Here is a 23,859-nt window from a genome sequence, read left to right as displayed (position 1 = left end):
CCCCTTGGCTCCTGTCCTGGTGTGTGTGTGTGTGGGTCATCTTGCAGAATCTGGACCATTACATCAGCCTCCTCTTGCCCACCTCCGACAGCTTGCTCCCCGCCCCTCCAGCCGAAGGGATCTTTGGAAGAATCCAGATCCCACTTGGCTGTGGCTTTTTTCGAGACCTGAATCTTTCGATGTCTCCACTTGAATTCCACCTTCTGAGAAAAATGTAAAGAACAACAACAACAATATACTCTTATATAGAATTTAGTGTAAGGATGGAAGGGAGCTTCCAGGAATGGCCCTGAGAGCAGGACACCCCCACCCCCCTGTGAGACTGTGCCTCTTCCTCCTTCCTGTGTGCTGCATCCTAGATGATGGAATTGATGGTCTGGTGGCAGGACTCTGGCACCTACGCTGAGCGGGACCCAGGACGCGGAGATGACCCAGATGGGTGAAGGATGTATAGGTAGGAAGACTGAAAGGAAAGTTTCTAGAAAGAGGGACCAGAGGCAGGCAGAACCAGCTTGAGAAGAACCTTGAGCCCTGAGGAGGCCAAGAGGTTGGGCCGATGCCTGTGGGCTGGGGAAGCCAGTTAGCTTTAGCAAGACGGTGGATGGGCCGAGCTGAGCGGTCGACAGGTAGGCCCAGCCACAAGCTCCCCCACGGCCCCTCTCCGAACACCATGGCCTTTCACTTGGGTTTTGTGCTTTCGAATCACGAGAGGGGACAGAGACCACTCTGCCCAGGGTGATCTCTGTCCCTCACCACCTCTCACCTGGGGTGGGCTGCCGGGGTCTGGGCGAGCATCTCCCCGGTGCCTCGAGGCTTGCTCGCTGCAGCCTCCAGGAGCTCTGATGAGTAACAGATTTGTATGATTTGCTTTGTTCCTAGAAGGCAGCCAGGGAATAAATATTTGCTGGGTGAATGCAAAGACCCTACCTCCCTAAGATAGCTCCCCAACCAGTCTGCCCTGAAAGGTAAAACTAGGAAGAAGAGCTCCGTGCGGGTTTTGTCAAGCAGAATCGGGACAATAGTTGAGGCTCGCTGAGTCCCTACTTCACCCTCAGCCTGGATTATCCCGTGTAATCCCGACAACAGCCTGTGAGCTCTACGCCATGCCCCCGCCCATCTGCGGGTGAGAAACTGAGGCCCTGGTCATCGACGTCGCTGGCCCACGGTTGTGCCCTCGGTTGGTAGAGCTAAGACCTGGGGGCGGGCAGGCGGAGGGCCAGGAGGACCGCAAGGGCAGCGGTGCCTCTGCGCCCACCCTATCCAAGCTCAATGTGTGGAGCACTCGCTCGCTCCCCCCCCTCCCCGTGAAGGCCTGGGCTAGCTTCCCCCATCGTGCCTGTGAGCATCCTAAGTCTGCCCTCGAGAGAGAGGTTCGCTGAGAAGATCACAGGGATGCATCCTCTGATCTGACGCCAGCCTCCTCCCCCGACAGCTCCCATTGCCCCAAGCCCTGCCCTCTGCCCCCAGCACCTCCCTTGGCCCTCAGGGAGCTGCAAACAGCTATCTGGGGTGGGGGGGGGAGGCTTCACTCTCTGTTCCTCTAACGTACACAGACCCCCCCCCTTTCCGGGGGCCCCGTCCCCCGGCAGCTCCCAGGAGCGGCCTGCGTTGCAGTCACCAATTTGTCGAACATCCACGGGATCATTCGCCCGTTTCAGTGAACTCATGATCAACGACGTGTGGTTTTCCTTCGGGAAGGCAGGCGTGGGCTCCGGGCCCGGGCGGGTCACAGAACCGCGGGGGGAGCTGGAGGGGCTCCTAAGGCGCCCACTTGTAGCCGCCTCAACCGGAGCCCTGGCCTCCTCTGCGGAGCACGGCCTAATTGGTTCTGCATGGTGTTGTGATGGCCTGTGTCGAAATCAGAGCGAAGGAATTCGGGGGGAATGCTGCTGTCAGAGGCCAGGCTGACTCCCCGCGGACGCCTCCGCTCACCTGGTCCCAATTAGGGGCCTCCCGGTCGTCTGCGTGCCTCGGACCAGATCCTGTCTCTGTGGGCCCTTCGTGGGGTTGTGCTCACCGGGGGGTGCCTGGGTGGCTCAGTGGTGGAGCATCTGCCTTCAGCTCAGGGCCTGACCCCGGGGTCCTGGGATCAAGTCCCTCATTGGGCTCCCTGCAGGGGCCCTGCTTCTCCCTCTGCCTGTGTCTCTGTCTCTCTCCCTGTGTGTCTCGTGAATAAATAAATAAAATCTAAAACAAACAAACACACAGACTGAGACAAGCCCCATGGAACTGAGAATTTGCAGTTGGGCTGCTATACTGGATTTTTTGAGAAGGGACGGAAACTTGCCGAGCCCTGTCTCTCCACCCGCTAGGTGCCTAGCACCCAGGTTCATGAGGCCGACGCTCCTCAGCTGGATGCTTCCAGAAGTGGCTGCCCGGCTGGATTCAAGAAAGAGCTGGACGGAAAATTTGGGAAGAAGCCGTATTTTCCTGCACGGCTCGGGCACCATTTTTGTGTTCTACAAAAATACACTTTGCTATATTTAGGCAGTGCCATTAACAGGACTCTCTCTCTCTCTCTCTCTCTCTCTCTCTCTCTCTCTCTCTCTCTCTCTCTTTCTCCTCAAGAATGTTTGTCAGTTTGTTTTTGCCATTCGATATTTTGTCCTGCCACCTGGGGAAATCATCAAGCACTTGCATTCCTGAATCAACTTTTCCTGCTGTTAGCTAATTAAAATAAACCTCTGGCCAGATCGCAACCTTCTAGCGGTGTCAGTGGAAAGTACTGGTGCATGTTTTCCCCGCCTGGGGTGGAGAGGTGTTGCTGGAGTTCCTGGCGCGGCTGCTGTGTGCCAGGCACTGTGCTGGTCACCATCTGCGCTTTTGGTCACTTGGGGCTCCTGTCCGCCGTGCGTGACGGGAGCAGCGGTCACTGTTGCACCAGGTTCTAGAGGACAAAACCAAACCCTGGGTGTCAAGCCACAGCTGCGGGGGGTGTGGGGACACTGAGATCGAATGCAGGTTTATTTGGCTCTAAGTTCTGTATTGAACACAACAGTCAGGTAGAGCTGGAGAGACAGACGCTCACGTGGGCACTCGCTCCCAAAGGTCTAAGGACCTTATTTTAACGTGGAATTCCACGGGGCATCTAACTGCTCCTGGAAGTGCCCTCCATGGAGGGGGCCCTGTCCTGGGGCTCGAGGGAGTGGCCCTCTCTCTCCCAGTGGTCCCGCACCCCACCAACACCACGGTGAGAAGTCCTCCTGGCTTCTGGCCCTCAGACCAAATGGAAGGGACAATGAAGTTGCCCTCGCTGTTCCCAGGGGCCCCGGGACTACAGTTGTCAATTAGAAGAAGCCCCCAGGTCCTACTCCCAACACAGAGCTTGGTAAGTTGGGAAAAATTGCCTGCTCCCTGGACGGGCGTAGTCCTTTGCCAGCTTGCAGAGGGTGGCATCCGGGCCACCACGCACCCTCAGCCTGGCATCTGTGTGCAGTCAACAGCTTTGCACCGTGCAGTGCTGACTTCCCTGAACAAGGCAGCTGTCAATCACAAGAGCACAGCCACGTCTTCCAGAACCTGCCCTTTTTAATTTTATTTTATTGATTTTATTTATTTATTCATGAGAGACACACAGAGAGAGGCAGAGACACAGGCAGAGGGAGAAGCAGGCTCCCTGTGGGGAGCCCGATGCAGGACTCGATCCTGGGACCCTGGGATCATGCTCTGGGCTGGAGGCAGACGCTCAACCACTGAGCCACCCAGGCATCCCAGGACCTGCCCTTCGGCCTCAGGGCCTGACAAATGACAACAGAGACACAAGGAAATAGGTTGTGTTGTCCTGCTCTTACAGTGTGCCAGGCACACAATCTTGTTTAGCCTGTGCCACCATCCTAGGAGGTAGGTTGTGTTATTATTTCCATTTACCGGATGGGGACACCGAGGTTGTTATTGGAGAGTACAGAACCGTGGGTCCAAGGTTCTATTAAAAACACAAATCTGACTCCATGACTGTCTCTGCCCTTCTGGGCATCAGTGCAGCCAAGTGTCCTGGGGCCCCCGCACCCACACTGCCCCAGTGGCACTCAGAAAACCCTGTCATACCTCTGAACCTTGGTATAGACCGTCTGTCCGCCAGACTATCCCTCTCCATCTGGTCTACCTGCCAAACGCCTCTTCTTCATCTTTCAATACCTATGTCAGGAGTAATGGTTTTGATCTTTTCCAAGAACAGCTCCCTCCTTCCTTCTTCTGGGCCCTGAGCTCCGACCACAAGCAGTTGTCCAGGGACGTCTTGCAGCTTCTCTGTGTTCACTGTCCTCAGTCAGTGGTGGGTCCTGAGATCCCGGGCACATCCCAGAGGAGGTGTTGCATGTGTATGTCTAGGTTCAGAGGGAAGGGCTTGGTCTGAGCTGTGAATCTGGGAGTGAGGGACAAAGAGATGGTAACTGGATCTGCAGGAGAGGAAGCATGGACTCAGGAGAGAGAGTGGGCAGGGAAGAGAGAGGATCCAAAACCCAACCCAGGTCCCACCCGTAGCCAGTGGGACAGGAGAAGCCCCAGGGGAGGGAGGGTCACAGAAGGGACCCCCAGGAAGGGGGTGCTGTGAGGAAGAGGGAGTGGTTCCCATGTCGAATGGCCTCCTTGTGGAGGCAGAAGCTTTTTTTCTACCTGCACTGTGCCCTTCCACGCACTGGTGCCCTTCCATGCACTAACAATGGAAACACAGAAATACCCATCCGGTTTTCCTAAAGCAGGTGTTAATTTGTTTTCGGGATATCAGGCCACTTTCTGGAGTTAAACATGGGTGAATGTGTCCGACTGCAAGAGGCTCATGCGGTCCCCAGGGGATCCATGGCAGCAAACAACTGTGAAGTCAGATGAAACACCCAGATGTGCTGTTCTACTTGGAAGGGGGGAGAAAAGCCGGCTGTGCTCACTGTGGCTTTGTTTGGCTTTTAAAAACACTGATTGGTCAAAGTGAGTGATGTTTTCCAGATGCTCCCATCTCCTCTAGCCTGGAGTCCGGCTGGCCAGCTGGGCCTCCGCCGTAGGCCTCTCCTTTGGTCCCCTCTCCCGGGCAGCCAGACGGCCTTCCCCGGGCCCACTGCCATCAGCCTCGCTGTGGCTGCAGCTGGGACCTCGCTTCCTGCTGTAAAGGAGGGGTGGGCAGGTGGCACCCATGGGCACTTCCAGCTCTCGTGCTATGCTTGTGTACCTCCTGGGCTGGTGCTCACCTCAGAATCAAAGGCAGGCACTCAAGGACCCCCACTGGGTTAGCAGTAGCAATGCCTTTTGATTGAAGAGTGCTTTATAATCTTTATTTTATTTTTAAAAGATTTTATTTATTTATTTATTTATTTATTTATTTATTTATTTATGAGAGACACAGAGAGGCAGAGACACAGGCAGAGGGAGAAGCAGGCTCCCTGCAAGGAGCCTGATATGGAACTCGATCCTGGATCCCAGGATCACACCCTGAGCCGAAGGCAGACGCTTAACCACTGAGCCACCCAGGTGTCCCCATAATCTTTTTTTTTTTTAAGATTTTTATTTTATTATTTATTTGAGAGGGAGAAAGAGAGAGAGCACATGAGCAGGGAGAGAGAGAGAAGCAGACTCCCCACTGAGCAGGGAGCCGGACCTGGGGCTTAACCCCAGAACACAGGGATCATGACTTGAGCCAAAGGCTGACACCCAACTGAGCCACCCAAGTGCCCCAAAAAGTGCTTCATAATCTTCAGAGACACCACCCACAGGTCTGTCCTGAGCTGCCTGCCCGGCCCTGTCTCCCTGGGCACTGCCGGTGCTGTTCACGGTCCCGTTGCCTTGGTAAACCCACTCCCGCCAAAGTTGGTCCCATGCTTGCCTCTTCCTCTGGGCTGCTGTCCTTTGGAATTTATCACACATCAACTTCAATCGATGGATAGTTTTCTTCTTTTAGAGTTAAAAAAAAAAACAAAACTTTCCTAGATTCTGGTACTTGAAGAAATTGGTGAGACACCTATGTTAAAATTTCTTTTTAACCTTTTCTTTTGAAATAGTCATAGAGTCACAGGAAGTTGCAAAAATAGCACACAGGCTTTTCTGCTTCTGGGAAGATGGAGTAGATATGCTTTTCCTTATTCCTCCCACTAAGTACTAAAAGTAATGTTCAGTTAAAAACTGAACATTTTATACAAGATGATTCTAAACAATGGAAAGAAGCAGGAAAGCCGACAAGGGGCCTCAAGACCCAAGAAACAACACGGGTGGTGAGTTCCCTGCGTTCTCTTTTGCCGTATCCTAGACTTGGAGCCGAGGAAGCTGCCATCTGGAAATGCCAGCAGGCACAGGCAACCAGAAGCCCAACAAAAGCCTGTTCTCTCTAGCCAAAGGACCGAGAAGAGGCAGCCCAGCAAGACAGAAAACTTTTAGACAAAAACTGCCCTATTTTAGCTAAGCGCACAGAAGAAAACATGGCATTGCGCACACACCCACCCCAGGCTGCAATGAGGGGCCTCAACATCCCCACTGGGCTGGTGTCAGAGATGGCCGAGTGGGGAGCCAGGACTGCCATCCCTGCCAGCTGGTAACGAGGCCCCTCTCCTGTGGTGTCAGTCTCAACGTCTACCCCACCTCGGCAGGGCCAAAAGCATTTTTCCTCCTCCCCATGTGGCTTTTGTCAGAGGAGGCCAAGTAGAGTTAGGACCTTCACCATGTCCCAATAGTAACAGGTCACCCTCCCCTTACCCCAACCCGGGCTCCAGGTGCAGAGAGGTAACAAAGCCTCTCTATCCGTCCCAGCCAGGGAGATTTCAGGGGAGGCTCAACAGGGAGCCAGAACGCCTACCCAACCCCCCAGAGGGGATGGGAAGCCTCCACCTTGGGTGTCAATGAAGGCTGAGTGGAAAACGAGGATGTCTATCTCCACCTGGCAATAATGAGGCAGGGCCCCTGCTTCCCTGGCCAGAATGGTATGAGAGAAAGCCAGCTGAAACAGAAGGTTTAAATAAGACCCAGAATTGCATACGTAATATGAGAATGCCCAGGTTTCACTTGAAAATCACTCATCATACCAAGAACCAGAAAGATCTCAAATAGAATGAAAAAAGACAATAAATAGATACCAACCAGGGGCACCTGGGTGGCTCAGTGGTTGGGCATCTGCCTTTGGGTCAGGGCGTGATCCTGGAGTCCTGGGATTGAGTCTTGCATCGGGTTCCCCACGGGGAGCCTGCCTCTCTCTCTGCCTATGTCTCTGCCTCTCTTTCTGTGTCTCTCATGAATAAATAAATAAAATGTTTTAAAAAAAATAGATATCAACCCTGAGATGGCAGAGGTGTTACATAATCTGGCTAAGATTGCAAAGCACCTATTGATAAAAATGCTTCAGCAAGCAATTATGAGTATGCTCAAGGCAAATGAAAAATAGTAAGTCTCAGCAAAGAAATAGGAGATAGATGAAGGAAAGAATCTGTGAGGTCCAAATCATCTGATTTGGACAACTGAAGGAGAACAGATTGGAGGGGGGCGGGAATGAACAGAGCCCCAGTGATCCATGGGATTATAACAAAGATCAAATACTGTTACATAAGAGTCTTGGAAGGGGAAGAGAAAGAGGGTGGGGTAGAAATAATAACTGAAAAGTTCCCAAATTTGGCAAGAAACATAAACTATAGCTTCAATAAGGTGAGCGAATTCCAAATATGATAAATTTAAAGAAATACACACCAAGACACATCATAGTCAAAATTCTGAAAAGTAAAGACAAAGACAAAATTCTTGAAAGAAGCAGGAGGAAAAGGACATTCTACCTATAGGGGAAACCATTCCAACAACAGCAGACTCCTCATCAGAAATCACAAAGGCCAGAAGAAAGTGACATGATATTTAACAGGACCGAAAGGAAAAATTCAGAATTCTGTACACAGGGAACATATTCTTGAAATGAAAGAGAAACCAAGACATTATCAGACGAAGAAAAACTAAGAGGAATTTTTCTCAGCCAAACTATCCTAAAATAATTGCTAAAGGAAGTTTTCTAAACCGAAAGGAAACAAGAAAATGAAGAACCTTCTAACACCGGGAAAGCAAGCAAAGGGATGGGAAAATACGATGAGTGTTCCTTCTCCTCTTGAGTTTTCTAAATTATGTTTGACACTGAAGCAAAAACTGGCTAATGTGGTTTCAAATATATGTAGAGGGAATATTTAAAACAACTATAAATGAGAGAGAGAGTAAAGGAACCTGAAGGAAGGTACAATTTCTACACTTCATTCTGATCAAAGTGAAGTGATACCAATATAGATTGTGATGAGCTATGTATATATGATGTAATACCTAAAGCAACTACAGAAACAGTTATACAAAGCAATATATTAAAAAACATGATAAACAAATGAAAATGTAACCAAAAAAATATTCAAGTAACTCACAGGATGATGGGGGGAAACAGAGAAATGAAAAAAAAAATAGAACAAATATAAAAGAAAAACAAAAGGGAGACATAAGCCCTAATATGTCAGTAATTAGATTAAATGTAAATGGTCATTTACCATGTGAAGACCACTAATGGACAGAAATAGGCAATTAAAAGATGAGAGTAGCAGAGTGGATTAAAAAAATTTTTTTTAAATTTTATTATTTGAGAGAGAGAGAGAGATTGCGGGGAGTAGGGAGCAGAGGTTGAAGGACAAGTTGAGGGAAAGAATCCCAATCAGACTCCACACTGATCTCAGAGCCCAAAGCAGGGCTCAATGCAGAGCTCAATCTCACTACCCCAAGTCCACAACTCCAGCCAAAATCAAGAGTCAGAGGGTCACCCAGGCACCTCAGCATAATGGATTTTTTTAAATGACCTAACTATATGCTGTCCACAAGAAACTCACAATGGTAAAGGCAGGTTAGAATCAAAAGGGTAGAGAAAGATCCTGTAAATATTAATCAAGGAAAGCAGATGGCTGTATTTTTTTTAAAGATTTTATTTATTCACGATAGACATAGAGAGAGAGAGGCAGAGACACAGGCAAAGGGAGAAGCAGGCTCCCTGCAGGGACCCCAATGCGGGACTTGATCCCAGGACCTCAGGATCGCTCCCTGGGCCAAAGGCAGGTGCCAAACCACTGAGCCACCCAGGGATCCCCCAGATGGCTGTATTAATAATATCAGATGAAGTAGATTTCAGAGCAAAGCAAATTACTGGAGATAGGGATTATATGATGATAAAAGGACAGATCCAACAACAAGAGACACCAATTCTGAATGTGCAATAACAGAGTTGCAAAATATGTGAAAGAAAAATGGATAAGATTGAGAAAAGAAATAGATAAATCTACATTTATATATTTGGGGACTTCAACATGCCTCCTTAATGATTGATAGAATAGCCAGACAAAATATCAACAGAGATACAGAACTCAATGACACAACTGACCAACAGGAGCTAAACAACATTTATAGAACAGCCTACCCAGCAAAAGCAGGACACACATTCTTTTAATTGCCAGGAAACATGCAACAAGACAGACCATATATCCTGGGCCATAACACAGACCTCAAAAAAATTAAAAGAATTGAAGCCATACGGTGTGTTCTCTAATCACAATGGAAGCCAACTGGAAACCAATGACCAAAAGCTAAAAGGAAAATCTCCAGACACTTGGAAAGGAAACAACATGCTTCTAAATAATCCATAGGTCAAAAAGGAAGTCTCAAGGGAAGTAAAAAAAAATACATTGAGCTGAATTAAAATAAAAATATATCAAAATGTGAGAGAAACAGCTAAAGCAGTGCCGAGAGGGAAATTTATAGCACTATATGCATATGTTAGTAAAGAGGAATAACCTTGAATCAATAATCTAGGATTCCACCTCAAGAATCTATATGAGGAAGAGAAAAAAATAAACCCAAAGAAAGCAGACATAAGGAAATAATAAAGATCAGAAATCAGAAGACAGAAGAAAAAAATTTAAGCAGAGAAAAATCTATAAAACAAAGAGTTGGTTCTTTGAGAAAATAAAATAACTCAGTAAAACTGACAAATTACAGAGAATATACAAGTTGCCAACATCTGGAATGTAATAGAGACTATCACTCCAGAACCTGCTTTTAAGGGTTAATAAGGGAAATATATGAACAACTGTACACAAGTAAATTTGACACATTAGATGAAAGGGGCCATCTTCTCCAAAAACACATACTAATCACAAATCCTCAATATGAAACAGATCATTTGGACAGCCCTATAACTATTAAGAAAAATGAATTCATTGTTTTAAAATTCGTAAAAAAAAAAAAAAAGAAAGAAAGAACTTTCCAGACCCAGATAGTTTTACTGAAAAATACTACCAAATGTTTAAAGAAGAATTAACGGGACGCCTGGGTGGCTCAGTGGTTGAGCATCTGCCTTTGGCTCAGGGAGTGACCCAGGGATCCTGGGATTGAGTCCCACATCGGGTTCCCTGCAGGGAGCCTGCTTCTCCCTCTGCCTGTGTCTCTGCCTCTCTCTGTGTGTCTCTCATGAATATATAAATAAAATCTTTACCAAAAAAAAGAAAAAAGAAGAAGAATTAACATTAATTCTACACAGTCTCTTCCAGGAAATAGAAGGAGGAACACCTCAAATTTGCTTTTTTGAAGTTAGTATTATACTGATATCAAAACAAGGTAAAGGACAATAAAAAAAAAAGAAACAAAATAATTATGGACCAAATATCCTTCATGAATTTAGATACAAACATCCCTAACGAAATATCCCTAAGTAAGTAGAATTTAGCAATATAAAAAGAATTATACACCATGACACATGGGGTTTATAACACATGGAGTTTATTTCAGAAATGAAATCTGGTTCAATATTTCAGAATCAATCAATGCACAAACTAATGAGCTAAAGAAGAAAAATAATATGATCATATCAACTGATGCTGAAAAAGCATATGACAAAATTCAACCCCATTCATGAAAGAACTCTCAGAAAAAAGAAATAGAGAGGGGTTTCCTCAACTTGATGAAGAGCATCTACAAAAACCCTGCAGCTAACCTCAAACTTAATGGTACCAGACTGAATGCTTCCCCCCTAAAGTCGGGAACAAGGCAAGGTCTGCTCTTACCATTCTCACTCACCATGATATTGGAAGTTCTAGCCAGTATATTAAAGCAAGAAAAGGAATAAAGAACATTACAGATTGGAAAAGAAAAAATAATACTGTCCCTATTCACAAATGGCATAATTTGCAAGAAAAATTCCAAGAAATCTGCAAAAACAAAAAACAAAAAACAAAAACCCTAGCACTAATAAGTGAGTTCAGCAGTATCTCAGAATACAAGATAAATACACAGAAATCTATTTTTCCTGTGTATTAGCAATGAATATGTGAACGCCAAAACTAAAAATATAGTATCATTTATAACCACTCAAAAATATGGAATACATAGGTATACACCTAGTAGAACATATACAGGATGAAATTTATATAATGCTGATGAAATAAATTACATAAGAGTTAAGTAAATGTAGAGACATACCTTGTTCATGGATTGGAAGACACAACACAGTAATGACGTCAATTCTCTCCAAACGGACATACATGTTTAATGCAATTCCTTTTAAAACCCCAACAAGATATAGACAATTTATAGATACAGACAAGATTGTTCCAAAATCTATAGGGAAAAATAAAGAAACTCGAATAGAGAAAACAGTTTTGAAAGGGAAGAATAAAGTGAGGGAGAATCCACATACCCAGTTTGAAGACTTATTCTACAGTTAAAGCAATTGAAACTATTTTATCAACAGAGGCAAAGACACATAGATCAACAGAACAGAATAAAGAGCCTAGAAATAGACCCATTCGATTATGTCCAACTGACTTTTGGTAAAGGCATAAAAGAATCCCATAGAGGAGAGATAGCCTTTTCTACAAACGATGCTGAAGCAGCTGGACATCCATCAGCAAATTATTTTTTTAACATTTTATTCTTTTATTCATGAGAGACACACAGAGAGAGAAGCAAAGACATAGGCAGAGAGAGAAGCAGGCTCCACGCAGGGAGCCCAATGTGGAACTCGATCCTGGATCCTGGGATCACTCCCTAAGCCAAAGGCAAATGCTCAACCACTGAGCCACCCAGATGTCCATCTCTCAGCAAACAAACAAACAAACAAACATCAACCTAGGTTTCCCATCCATTAAAAAATTAACTCAAAATGGACCACAAACTTATGTGTGAAACGTAAAACTTTAAAATTTTTTTCCCGAAATTTTTCTTTAAATTCTAGTTAGGTAACACATAGGGTACTGTTGGTTTCAGGACTGGAATTAAAGTGTAAAACTGGGCAGCCCGGGTGGCTCAGCGGTTTAGAGCCACCTTTGGCCCAGGTTGTGACCCTGGAGACCCGGGATCGAGTCCCGCATCTGGCTCCCTGCATTGAGCCTGCTTCTCCCTCTGCCTGTGTCTCTGCCTCTCTCTCTCTCTCTCTCTGTGTCTCTCATGAATAAATAAATGAAATCTTTAAAAAATAAATAAAGTGTAAAACTTTTAGAAAAATGCATGGGAGAAAAATCTTTGTGATCTGGGACTAGGCAAAGAGTTCTCAGAAGTGACATCCACAGCGTTATTCAGTAAAGGGGACGTTCATAAATTTGACTCATTAAAATGTAAAAGTTTTGCTCTGTGAAACATCCTGTTAAAAAGATAAGAAGACAAGCTACAGACTAGGAAGAAATATTTGCAAACCACATATCCAACAAGGACTAGTATATAGAAGATATCAGGAAATCTCCAAAACCAAACCAAAACAAAACCACCTCAACAATGAACAAACTCCAAACAATTCAATTAGAAAATGAAGAAACATTTCATCAAAGAAAATATACATAAAACAACTAGGCATATGAAAAGATGGTCGATATCCTTAGTCATCAGAAAAACACAGATGAAAACCATAGTGAGATGGTTCAGTATGCAGCTATGAAAATGACTAAAAAAACAACAAAAATAATGACAACACCAACTGCTGGTGAGGATGTGCAGAAACTGCATACTTGTACATGGCTAATGGGAACGTAAAATGATATCACCAGTCTGGAAAATCATTTGGCATTTTGTTTAAAAATTAAATATTCAACTACCATATGCACTCCCGCAAGCAATTGTCTTCCTGGGTATTTATCCCAGAGAAATGAAGATTTACGTTCACACAAACTCTGGTACCCCAATGTTTGTAGCACCTTTACTCTTAGTGGCCCAAACTGGAATAACCTGGATGACCTTGTGCATTCACTGAGCATGTCAATCTGTATGGAGGACCTTTAACAGATTGAGGGGCTCCTTTCCATCCTGAGTTTGCTGAAACTTTTTATCATGAATAGACATTGAATTTGTGAAATGCTTTGTGTGTGTGTGTGTGTGTGTATACATATATATATGAACAATTATATAATTTATGTCATTTGGTGAATTATACTGATTAGTTTTTAGATGTTAAACATACACTGCATTTCCATGATAACTCCAACTTGGTCATGATGTATTGTCCTTCTTTTTTTTTATTTTTTTATTTAGAAGGACGGAGGGGCAGAGGGAGAGAGAGAATCCTAAGGAGGCTCCATACCCTCAGGGTAGAGCCCCAGGTGGGGCTTCTTCTTTTATAATGTCTTCATTTAAGTAAATTTTTTTTTTTATCATTTAAGTAATCTTGACATCCATTGTGGGGCTTGAACTCACAATCCCAAGATCAGAAGTGGACTGCTCCACCCACTGAGCCATCAGGCGCCCCGATGTGTTACCCTTTTGATACCCTGCTGGATGTGATTTGACATATCTTGTGAAGGATTATTTATGTCTGTATTCATGGGATGCCCAGCTGCAATTTCCTTTTCTTCTATGATTCTTGTCTGGTTTCAGCAAGAGAGTGATGTTGGCCTTTTAAAACGGGTTGAGAAGTATTCCCTTCTCTGTTTTCGGAGTTTGTGAGCAATAGGTGTCATTTTTATCTCAAATGTTTTGTTAATCTTTGAATCTCCCCTCTAACCATCGGTCCCTCTACCGATACAGTACGTACTCAGCACATGCAGAATGAATGAATTTTGCTTCTGGATCAATGGTTACAAATTGGAATGGCTTCCAGTCTGCACCAGTGAGATCAACAGGTGGAGCAGCCGAGTCTGTAATAGGGAGTGGTGGGGTCTGTGGCTAGAAAGCAAAGCATTCGAGTTCAAACTTTTAATTTTATATGCTTTTAAAATATTTCATTTATTCATTTGAGAGAGAGAGAGAGAACAAGCAGGGGCGGGGAGAGGGAGAAACAAGCTCCTCACCAAGCAGGGAGCCCAACGTGGGGCTTGATCCCAGGACCCCGGGATCACGACCTGACCTGAAAGCAGACGCTTCCCCAACTGAGCCACCCGGGAGCTCCACCCCAAATTCAAACTTTTAAAGAAAACTTCTTTGTGGATCTTGGCTGCAGACCTTTGGTTTGCAACCCCTATAAGCAATTCTAGTTCCAGTTTTGCTAAGACTTGGAGACGAGAAGAGAGAGCGCTTTGCGAACCCTGAGTCATACTCAGAAATTAAAAATGTGTACACATGGCTCTGTCTATTGCCTTCTTTGCACTGTCTCACCCTGTTTCTCTGCCTCACTCCTCTCTCTCTCTTAGGGCCCTGAGATCACAAAGTTCCAATAAAGCATTAGCATGTTTTAAACCAAAAGAGAGGGACATCCTGGCTTCATGCAGCCGCTGCCCAGCAAAGGTGTAGCTACTTGTCCCAAGGTTCGGGCGGCTGGGTAACACCTGCTCCCGTTCTCTCCGATACAGGTCCCGGTAGGAGTCCCGCTGGCAACACGCGGTGTTTGGGCCGCATTTTGTGGCTAGCGGGCCAGGCGTGTGCAGGAGCTGGAGTTCTGGGTTGTCCTGATGCCTCCGTTCCACACCCCCAAGTGTTTGGGGGAGCAGATCCACTGAGGGGCGTTCACAGAACTTGGGGTCATTGGTCCAAGACTGCTGGGGCCCCTCTCCCCCTCTCTCCATCTTCTTCTGAGTTTCACTCCTGGAAAGAGTCAATCAGCAAACCCTTAGTGTGTGTCTGTCTGTCCGTGGGGATCCCATGTGCTGGGTGCTCAGGGATGAGCCAGACACAGCCCTGCTCTCTCTCTCTCTTTTTATTATTTTATTTTTGTTCACGAGAGACACACAGAGAGAGGCAGAGACACAGGCAGAGGAAGAAGCAGGCTCCATGCAGGGAGCCCCATGCGGGACTCGATCCCAGGACCCCAGGATCACGCCCTGGGCCAAAGGCAGGGGCTAAACCACTGAGCCACCCTGTGTCCCCACAGCCCTGCTCTTGAAGACAGACGACTGTGTCCCGTCATCATCAGGACCAGAAACGATCAAAGAGAAACATAATGAAATAGGCTCACACTCCGTTTTTAAAGGCAAGGAAATCTATCGTATGTGCTGACAATCTCTCCATTCGAAATTGTCAAAATAAAAAACAAGCTTGTCGCCCGAAGGGAGCAGCGTCAAACCCAGGGATAGCGTAGCGGCTCATGTGGGAAAGCCAGTTCTTTCCCAAACACCCTCGATCACTGAGTGGTTAACTGTGCGGTGTTTTTCAAGGGAGGTTGGGAGGTTCTGGGACAGCACAGAGGTCACACTGGCAGCCTGGCCCCTCCCTTGGGGTCTCAGAGGCGATGTCACTACTTTGAAACGATTTCTTTTTTTTTTTTGATCGGCTCTAAAGTCTTACGAATTGTGGATCACCATGAACAAATTCTGACTCGGGTCTCGAAAGTAGGGGTCGTGTCTGGACGGGCTGTTTCATTTTTCTATTAACGTTTAAAAAATATATTTCGCATTTTCCCTGGCTCAGAGGGAAGTCATAAGATCTCAGAATTGCCAACAGATGCTCGCTTTCTAGAATGTGAGCGTGTGGGGAAGTTTTATTAAAGTGATTTTCGTGTGCAGAAAAAGATTAGGCATGTATAAAACCTGCCATAAAATATACGCTCATTCTCTGGGGGGATGTCTCAGATTCGATTCCAGGGTTCAGTCATCCATAGATGATGATGGCCTTTAATATATGCGCATATTTTTTTTCCATTTTTGGCTTTGGGCTTGTTTTTTTGTTTGTTTGTTTGGCCTATGTCCCCCCTGTGACTTCAAATGGCTAAAACTCAAACCTGGGAAACTGGCATTTGAGATTAGGCATAGAATTGTGAGACTGTATACCTCCCAATTTTCTCATGTGTTTGGATGGCCTCAGCTCCAATGTTCTTGCACGCCAGTAACGAACATGTGCTGGGAGCAGAGCAGGTTGTTAAAAGTGCTTGCCAAATGCACTTCTAAAGCTAACCCCATTAGGGGAAAAAAAGAAATAGCATTACAGCATATTGGCTTGAAAGCAGTTTACCCCATGGTTGGCCCCCAAATGTTTCTCATTAAGGATCTTCCCCCAAGGGCAGGCCCAGGACTCGTTTCTACCTAATTTCCAGCCCCAAGTTCAGTGTCCAACAGCGTTAGGTGCTCAGTCAACATCGGCTAAAATGGACTCTTTGAAAATGTTCAACACCAAGAGGTGTGTTAAATGGACAGGTCCCCATGGAGTGTGATCCATGCCTCTGGGCAAAGGACACCATACTGCCTTTCATTTTTTTTTTTTTTTTTAAGATTTTGTTTATTTGAGAGAGAGAGAGAGAGAGAGAGTGAGTGGGAGGGAGAGGGAGAGAAAATCTGAAGCAGAGTCTGCACAGGGCGCAGAGCCCGACGAGGAGCTCCATCCCACAACTTTAAGCCGAAACCAAGAATTGGATGCTTGCTTAACTGACTGAGCCATCCAGGCATCCCTGCCTTTCATTTTCTTCTTTTTTTTTAAGACTTTATTTTTATTTATTCATGAGACACACACACAGAGAGGCAGAGACACAGGCAGAGGGAGAAGCAGGCTCCTTGCAGGGAGCCCGATGGGGACTCGAACCCAGGACTCCGGGATTGCGCCCTGAGCCAAAGGCTGATGCTCAACCGCTGACCTGCTCATAGGCATCCCTGTCTTTCATTTTCAACTATAACTTTTGGAACTCTGAGCAGACAGGGCCTTAAAATCCAAAAAGCTGCTTTGCTTGAAGGGAGGGATTCCAGAGAGGGAAGGAAGAGAGCTCTGATGCTGCCACGTTCCTGGGTAGTGTCTGCACCCCACTCCCCTTGTCTCTGTCAGGACTTGCTGGGGGGCGACTGACTCCCAGGAGAAGTCTGGGGTAATCCTGAAGGACAGGAACCTTGCCTTCTGGGAGGCCCTGGGCGGTGGGCTGGAGGCCGTCCGGAAGCCGGGGCAGGGAGGCTTCTCTCTAGAACGTCCTCTGTTTCTCCGGTTGGTGGTTCTCACCTCTTCTTCAGGACTCCAGTCGGATGTCCCATCTGTGGGGGGACCGCACAGCCCCAGACTGGGTCACCTGTCTCCTCTCCTCGTCTCCACCTGCCATGGACAAATCTCTAGGGACGGCAATCCTCTGCTTCACTCCGGCCTGTGAGCCCCTCTGGGAGCAACCACATCTTCGTGTTTCTGGGATGAGCCTGGGCATTCTTCATGTCCCCACTGCTCCTTCCTCGGCCATCCTCACTGCTCGGGGTTGTTGGGAAGATAACGTTTTTCCCCTCCCCTTACTCCCACTCGAAGCTGCTTTTGAGATTTTTATTTACGTTTGTTTTTCAACAGTTGGGCCATCCTGTGCTTAGAATATGGTTTTTCTTTGTGCTTCTCCTGTTTGGGGTAAACTGAGCTCCTTGAACCTGGGGGTTGACAAGATTCTTCCCCTTGCTTTTGGGAAATCCTTGGCCATCATCTCAGTATTGCTCTGCCCCTCCCTTTTTTTCTGGAGCTACAATTACATGTATGTTAGACCTTTTGACTTCATCCCATAAGTCTTTTAACCTTTGCATTTTTAAAAATCTATTCTTTCTTTCTAGGTTTTGGTTTACATACTTTTTACTGACTGGTTCATCTCTCCTGTGTTGTGCTGTGCCTAACCCATTGTTAAGCCTTTCCATCAAACACTTAATATCTCAACTTGAGAATGTCCACCTGTTTATTTGCTTCTTCCTCTCTAAAGATTCCATTTATGTTGTCACTGTTGTTGAAAATCTACCTTTTGTTATTTGGCCCACATTTTTCTTTATTTCCTTTGGCATTGTTATTTTCAATCCTGTTGTCTAGTTTCAGTATCTGCATCAAGTCTGGTAGTGCATCCTTTGCCCCTGCTTTCTCTTTATTTTTTTCACTCTTTTCTGTGTCTTGTGAGTTTTTTTAAAGATTTTATTTATTTGTTCATGAGAGACACAGAGAGAGAGGCAGAGACACAGGCAGAGGGAGAAGCAGGCTCCCTACCAGGAGCCCGATGTGGGACTTGATCCCAAGACCCCAGGATCACTCCCTGAGCCGAAGGCGGATGCTCCACCACTGAGCCATTCAGGTGCACCTACTTACTTTAATTTTTAAAAAATAGAAAGAAAATATCTCCTACATAGTTTATCCACATATTTACCTTTTAAAAAATATCATACTTGGGGCATCTGGGTAGCTCAGTTGGTTGAGCATCTGATTCTTGATTACAGCTCAGGTCATGATCTCGGGGTCCTGGGATTAAGCCCCTTGTCAGGCTCTGCATTGGGCTTGGAGCTCAGCGGGGAGTCTGTTGAGGATTCCCTCTCTCCCTCTCCCTCTCTGCCCCTTCCCCTCCTTGTGTTGCCTCTCTCTATAAAATAAATAATATTTTTAAAAAAAATAATTCTCTATCTCCCTCTGTCCCCCCTATCATACTTATGTGAGAAAAGCCTAAATATACAATCATATCTATGCCATGACTCCAACTATAAAAATCCACCATAAAATGAACGAGAACTGGAAAGGAACGTGAAAAATAAGCCTAATGGGTTGGGGTGGTGGGAGTGTCTGTTTTTCTCTGTACTTTTGATTTCCTTTAATGTGATTAAAATGTGGCTTACGGAATTGTTTAAAATATCGTTTTGGAAACAAGGCTTGGGGATGTGGCTCTGCCTGAGGTCTGCTTGCCCGGCAGTGTCCCAGGTTCTTGTAAATGGGCCACCGCCCCTCGGCTCTATTCGTTCTGAGTCACCCGAGGTGATCCCTGCTCTTCCAGAAAAACCCCACGCTTCATCTGACCCCTGTCTTCCTCCTCACTGAGACTCTTTTAAAAGCGGGGGACAATTAACCATATTGACCTGAGTCTCCCATTCATTTTCTGGTGCTTTAGCTCTGGACTCAGAGCCTGGAGAGCCGGGGAGAGGGGAGCAGCAGGCTCGGCCTATGGCTGGTTGCACAGCACCTGGTGAGCCCGTGGCCTTCCTGAGCCCCTGCTTCTCCACCTGTAAAGTGGGCACAATATTCTTACCTCACAGGATGGTTTGAGGACTCCAGGCCACGCTGTGTACGGCTTGCCAGAGCTTAGCTAAGTCTGCCTTTGAGCCATGGAGTCGACAGGTGGGAACAGATGGCAGGCACAGAGGCTCAGGTCACCAGCAGAGGGACACAGGCATGGCCAAGCCACGCTGGGCTGGTCTGATTAGACACACGAGCTAGGCCCATTCATTCATTCCCCACCTTTCCACAGGACACTAAATGTAGCTCAATGCAGGACAAATGTGCACTTTGCCCGGGCAAGCTCTGAGCCAGAGGCCCAGATGAACAAAAGGCCACCCTGCCCTGTGGTGCGAGAGATGGGTGCGTGGTCCACCCCAGCCTGGGCTGGTGAGTGTGAGGTTCAGGGGAGCGGGACCGCGGAGGCGCATCTCACCCTTCTGCCACAGACCACCCTACTGCACCCGACGTCAACCCTGAAATCCCAGGAGGGAGTTGAAGGTGTTTGGGGTCTGAAACATGAGAGCATGTAAAATGTGGTCATAAATGAAGTCAGCCTTGTAAATTGTGAAATCCCAAACACAGGCCGACTCCTTCCATGTCAGGGTAAACACTGCACATTTTATATTAAGACTGAGACTAACACCAAAGATAAGGTCGGAGCCCATCCCACGGTGGGGTACAACGCCCCATGTCAGATGCACCTCCCGGATGGTGAAGCTTCTGCATGTGGTCAGGGCGGGTCAGCAGGGCACTGCCGAGACGCCTTCCCACACGCCTCTCCTTAGACTGCCCCCCGGGGACTTGGGGACAGTTGGGGGCACTTTAGAAGGATGAGGATGGCTTTGCCAGGATGGGAGGGCTTTCCCAGGTGAGGGCATGGGCAGCCCCAGGCAAAGGAAGTCTATCTCATATCTGAATGGAAATTCCGTGTCCCCACCTGCCACCCCCGCCGTGCCAGCTCCAGGGAGGTAGGCAGGGTTTTGTCTGTTTGGTTCACTTCTGCATCTACAACAGCACCTGGCACATAATAGTTGTGCAATAAAATACCTGTTGAGCAAATGGGTGCATGAGCAATCCGCTGAGTGTGCCGACAGGAGCGGCTGAAGATAAAAACTGGAGGAAACAGGCGGGACCTCGCGTGGCAGCCTGAGGTCCTGGATGTCGTCCTGCAGACGGTGGGGGGGCCAGCGGGGGTGCAACAAGATCCCCGGGTATTGCCCAACTGCCCAGACGCAGTTGGGATGGGGGCAGGTGTGGGGCCGCCGGACCCCAGGCAGGGTCACAGCCACAGCCACAACCATGGCAGCCCGCCAGGAGCACCCAGGGCCTTGGCTGACTCTTGCTGTGAAGTGTGTGTGCGTGCAAGGCTTCTCCTGGCCACACTGCCATGTGGCCACGTGGAGGCAAGAGGACGGGGAAGCGAACGGCAGCAAAGCCAAGGGGCGGGAGGGAGGGTGAGGGCCGAGCAGACAAGAGCAAGACCCCAAGGGAGGGCCGCCTGGTGCCCGGGGAGGAGGGCGTCGCGCCACCATGCCGACCTCTGTTGAGTGGCCCCCTCCCAGTCTGCAGGGTTCTAGAAAGACCATATGAGCTGATGAGCCCACCCCCCACCCCCCCGCCCCGTGCCATGACACTGGCCCTTGGTCACGGCTCCATAAAGATACACTGGGATATTGCAAAATGCGACGGAAATGCCAGGCCACCCGGGGAGGCCAAGGCCTCTGTCCAAACCTTTGCTGTGCTTTCCGCCCCAGGCGCCGCGCCTCCAAGTCTTCACCCTCTTCCCTGGTCAGGCTTCAGGGACCTCCACGAGGTCTTCTAAGATCAGCGCTCCCCACACATCCTTCTCCTCCCCTCCTTCTTCTTCTCCATCACAGCTGACACTCATCGGACAGGCTCCCTGTGCCATGCTCATGTCCAGAAGCCTCATGCGTGTGACCCTCCTTAATCCCCCCAACACCAGTATGAGTGTGATGCCAATATCCTTTATTATAAAGAAGCCACTGCAGCTCAGAGAGGATAAGTGACTTGCCTAAGGCCACCCGGCCAGTCACTGGTAGAAGCAGCATTGAAACAGAGGCTGTGAGGACAACGCTTGCTCATAGCCATCAGGAGGACTTGCTGGGTACGAGACGGGTGAGTCAAGACAGGAGAGTGTGGTCTCAAACACTGGTGCTCTATGTGTATAGAGGGAATCCTGAAGGTTTTTCCTTCGGGGTTAGCTTCACACGCTTGTCTCCACCCAGGAGACCAGGGGCCGAGGTTCTTGAGAGCCAGGCCCACACCCCACTTGCCCAAATTCACCATGCCCTCTCCTCCCGCGTTTCCTCCTTTCCTTGCACACCTGCCATGCTTCTGTGAGCAGCCCTGAGCCACCCCTCCCTGCAGCCTGCCCCTTGCCAGGCCTCCCACGCCTCTCCCTGGTTCTGAAATGGCTGCTGTAGGTCTCCCCCAGACCACGAGCGCCCCGAGAGTGGTCCTGGCACAGGTCTGTGCTCAGCGTTTGCAGAGTGAATGAATCCCATGCAACGTGGATTGATTCTGAAGTGGCCCTGGGATTGGAGGGACTAGATGGAGAGTTGGTTTTTGCTACAGAATCACTGTGGACTCTCAGGGCATGTCCCTTCACCCGTGTGAGCCTCAGTTTTCTCATCTGTACAATGGGGACAATTTGAGGAAAAGAGGGTTGAAAGCATTTGATAAACTGAATTGGGGTGTGGTGGTAAGAAGGGGTGATGGCAGTTCCCAAGCCAGCTCCAGGGAAGGGCTGCTGGGCCCACTCCTTGCTAAGACGAGAGACACTCTCACAGCTATGTGGATGTTTCTCAATCACGAGTCGATACAAAAGACTGTTGCGTTCCTTTTAGGAAAACACTACCTGCGGAGACTTCTGGCACTGACCACTTGGTTTAGCGAGTTTGCTCTGGTTGCAGAGACCCCGGCCACCCATCCCCCCTACACGCACAGCTGGAACCTAGTGGGGAGCTTTGGGCCTTTAATTAGAACCATTTGTCCTTCCAGCAAACGGCAGGTGACTCGGCCAGCTTAGAGAGAGATGCTCATTGGAGCAGCATGTGCCCTTTGAGCCATTCGTCTGACTTCTGGGAATCTGTCCTAAAGAAATAATCCCGAATATGAAAAGCCTCATGAGCAAATAAACGGTCTTTGGAGTATTCCTTATATCAGCAAAGAAACTGGAATTAACTCAAATATCCAATAGGGGAATGAGTTGTTTCCCCAACTGGTTGGCGTTTTATTGCCCACCGAGGAGGAATGGCTGTGGAGGCTTTGTAGCCACACAGAGCATGTTTATGATAGAATGTTAATTAAAGAAATTGGGTTACAAAACTATGTACCCTGAGATGAGCTATGTAAACTATGCATACGAAATACGGGAAACAAATGCACCACAGTTCTACTTGTGTCAGGAGGGTGGGATCGTGGATAATTTTTTTTGCTCCATTTTCCTGGTTTTCTGCAATGTGGTTATAGTTAAAAGTATATTATAAACTAAGGAGTCAAAACAAAGAAACAATGGCTGGTTTTCCTGGGGTGGAGATAGAACTCCTGACTTTGTAAAAATAAGTTCTGCAGAACCACTGGCATGGCTTAGTTTAGATTTTATTTTTCTTCAGTGAAACAGTAATGCACGTGGAGGATAGAAAAATATTCAGTGCAGAAAGATCGAGGAATGCCACCATCCTAATGGAATGGCATTTTTTTCTTCCAATATCGCTCCATATTTATATATATTTTAACAAAGCCTAGTGTATTATATACAATATAAATATACAAGTTTAAATTCTGCTTTAATTTTTTAAAAAAGATTTTATTTATTTATTTGAGAGAGAGAGCAAGAGAGCACAAGCAGGGGGAGCGGCCGAGGGAGAGAGAGAGGGAGTAGCAGATTCCCCGCTGAGCAGGGAGCTGGGCAGATGGACATGGGGCTCGACCCATCAGGTCATGATCACAGGGTCCTGGGATCAAGCCCCACATCCAGCTCCCTGCTCAGTGGGGGAGCCTGCTTCTCCTTCCTCCTCTGCCGCTCCCCCTACTTGCATTCTCTGGCTCTCTCTCTTTCTCTCTGTCAAATAAATAAATAAAATCTTAACAAAACAAAACAAAAAACCCCAAGCATCTCCGTTGCCACAGTCTTCATCTTTGTAAATTTAAAGAGTTACATGATATTTCATAGCGGAGATTTGTCGCAGATGGACTTAACTCGCTGTCTCCTACACCCTAGTTGTTAGGTTTCCATTTACGCTCATGTTTCTATTATAAAGCTCATGGCCATAAAATATAATTGCACATGATGTGCATAGAGTTGTGCAGACTGGATACGTAAAATCTTACCGCTTTCCTTTATATTGGCAGCAACAAAGTAGAAGCCACGATGGAAAACATATTCCATTTGGAATGTCAATCAAACATACAAAGCCCTTTGAACTAAAGAAGTAAGGATGTTGTAAGATTTTTTCCTTCCAAAAAATGCAACATGTTAATAAAGGATGCAGTTGTCCAAGAGGAGGGAGTCGAGCGGGGTGTGATTCCCACGGTGCCCAC

At 47.2% G+C, this 23,859-nt stretch overlaps 1 protein-coding gene across 3 annotated transcripts in view; it reads left to right on the top strand.

The window, feature by feature from the left end:
- Positions 1-23,859, top strand: part of FBLN1 (fibulin 1) — a 117,322-nt gene that overhangs the window by 3,092 nt on the left and 90,371 nt on the right. The window lies entirely within an intron of this gene.

This window comes from Canis lupus, chromosome 10 (assembly GCF_011100685.1).
Source record: "Canis lupus familiaris isolate Mischka breed German Shepherd chromosome 10, alternate assembly UU_Cfam_GSD_1.0, whole genome shotgun sequence".
Taxonomy (NCBI): Eukaryota; Metazoa; Chordata; class Mammalia; order Carnivora; family Canidae; genus Canis; species Canis lupus.
This window is presented reverse-complemented; position numbering and strand designations above follow the sequence as displayed.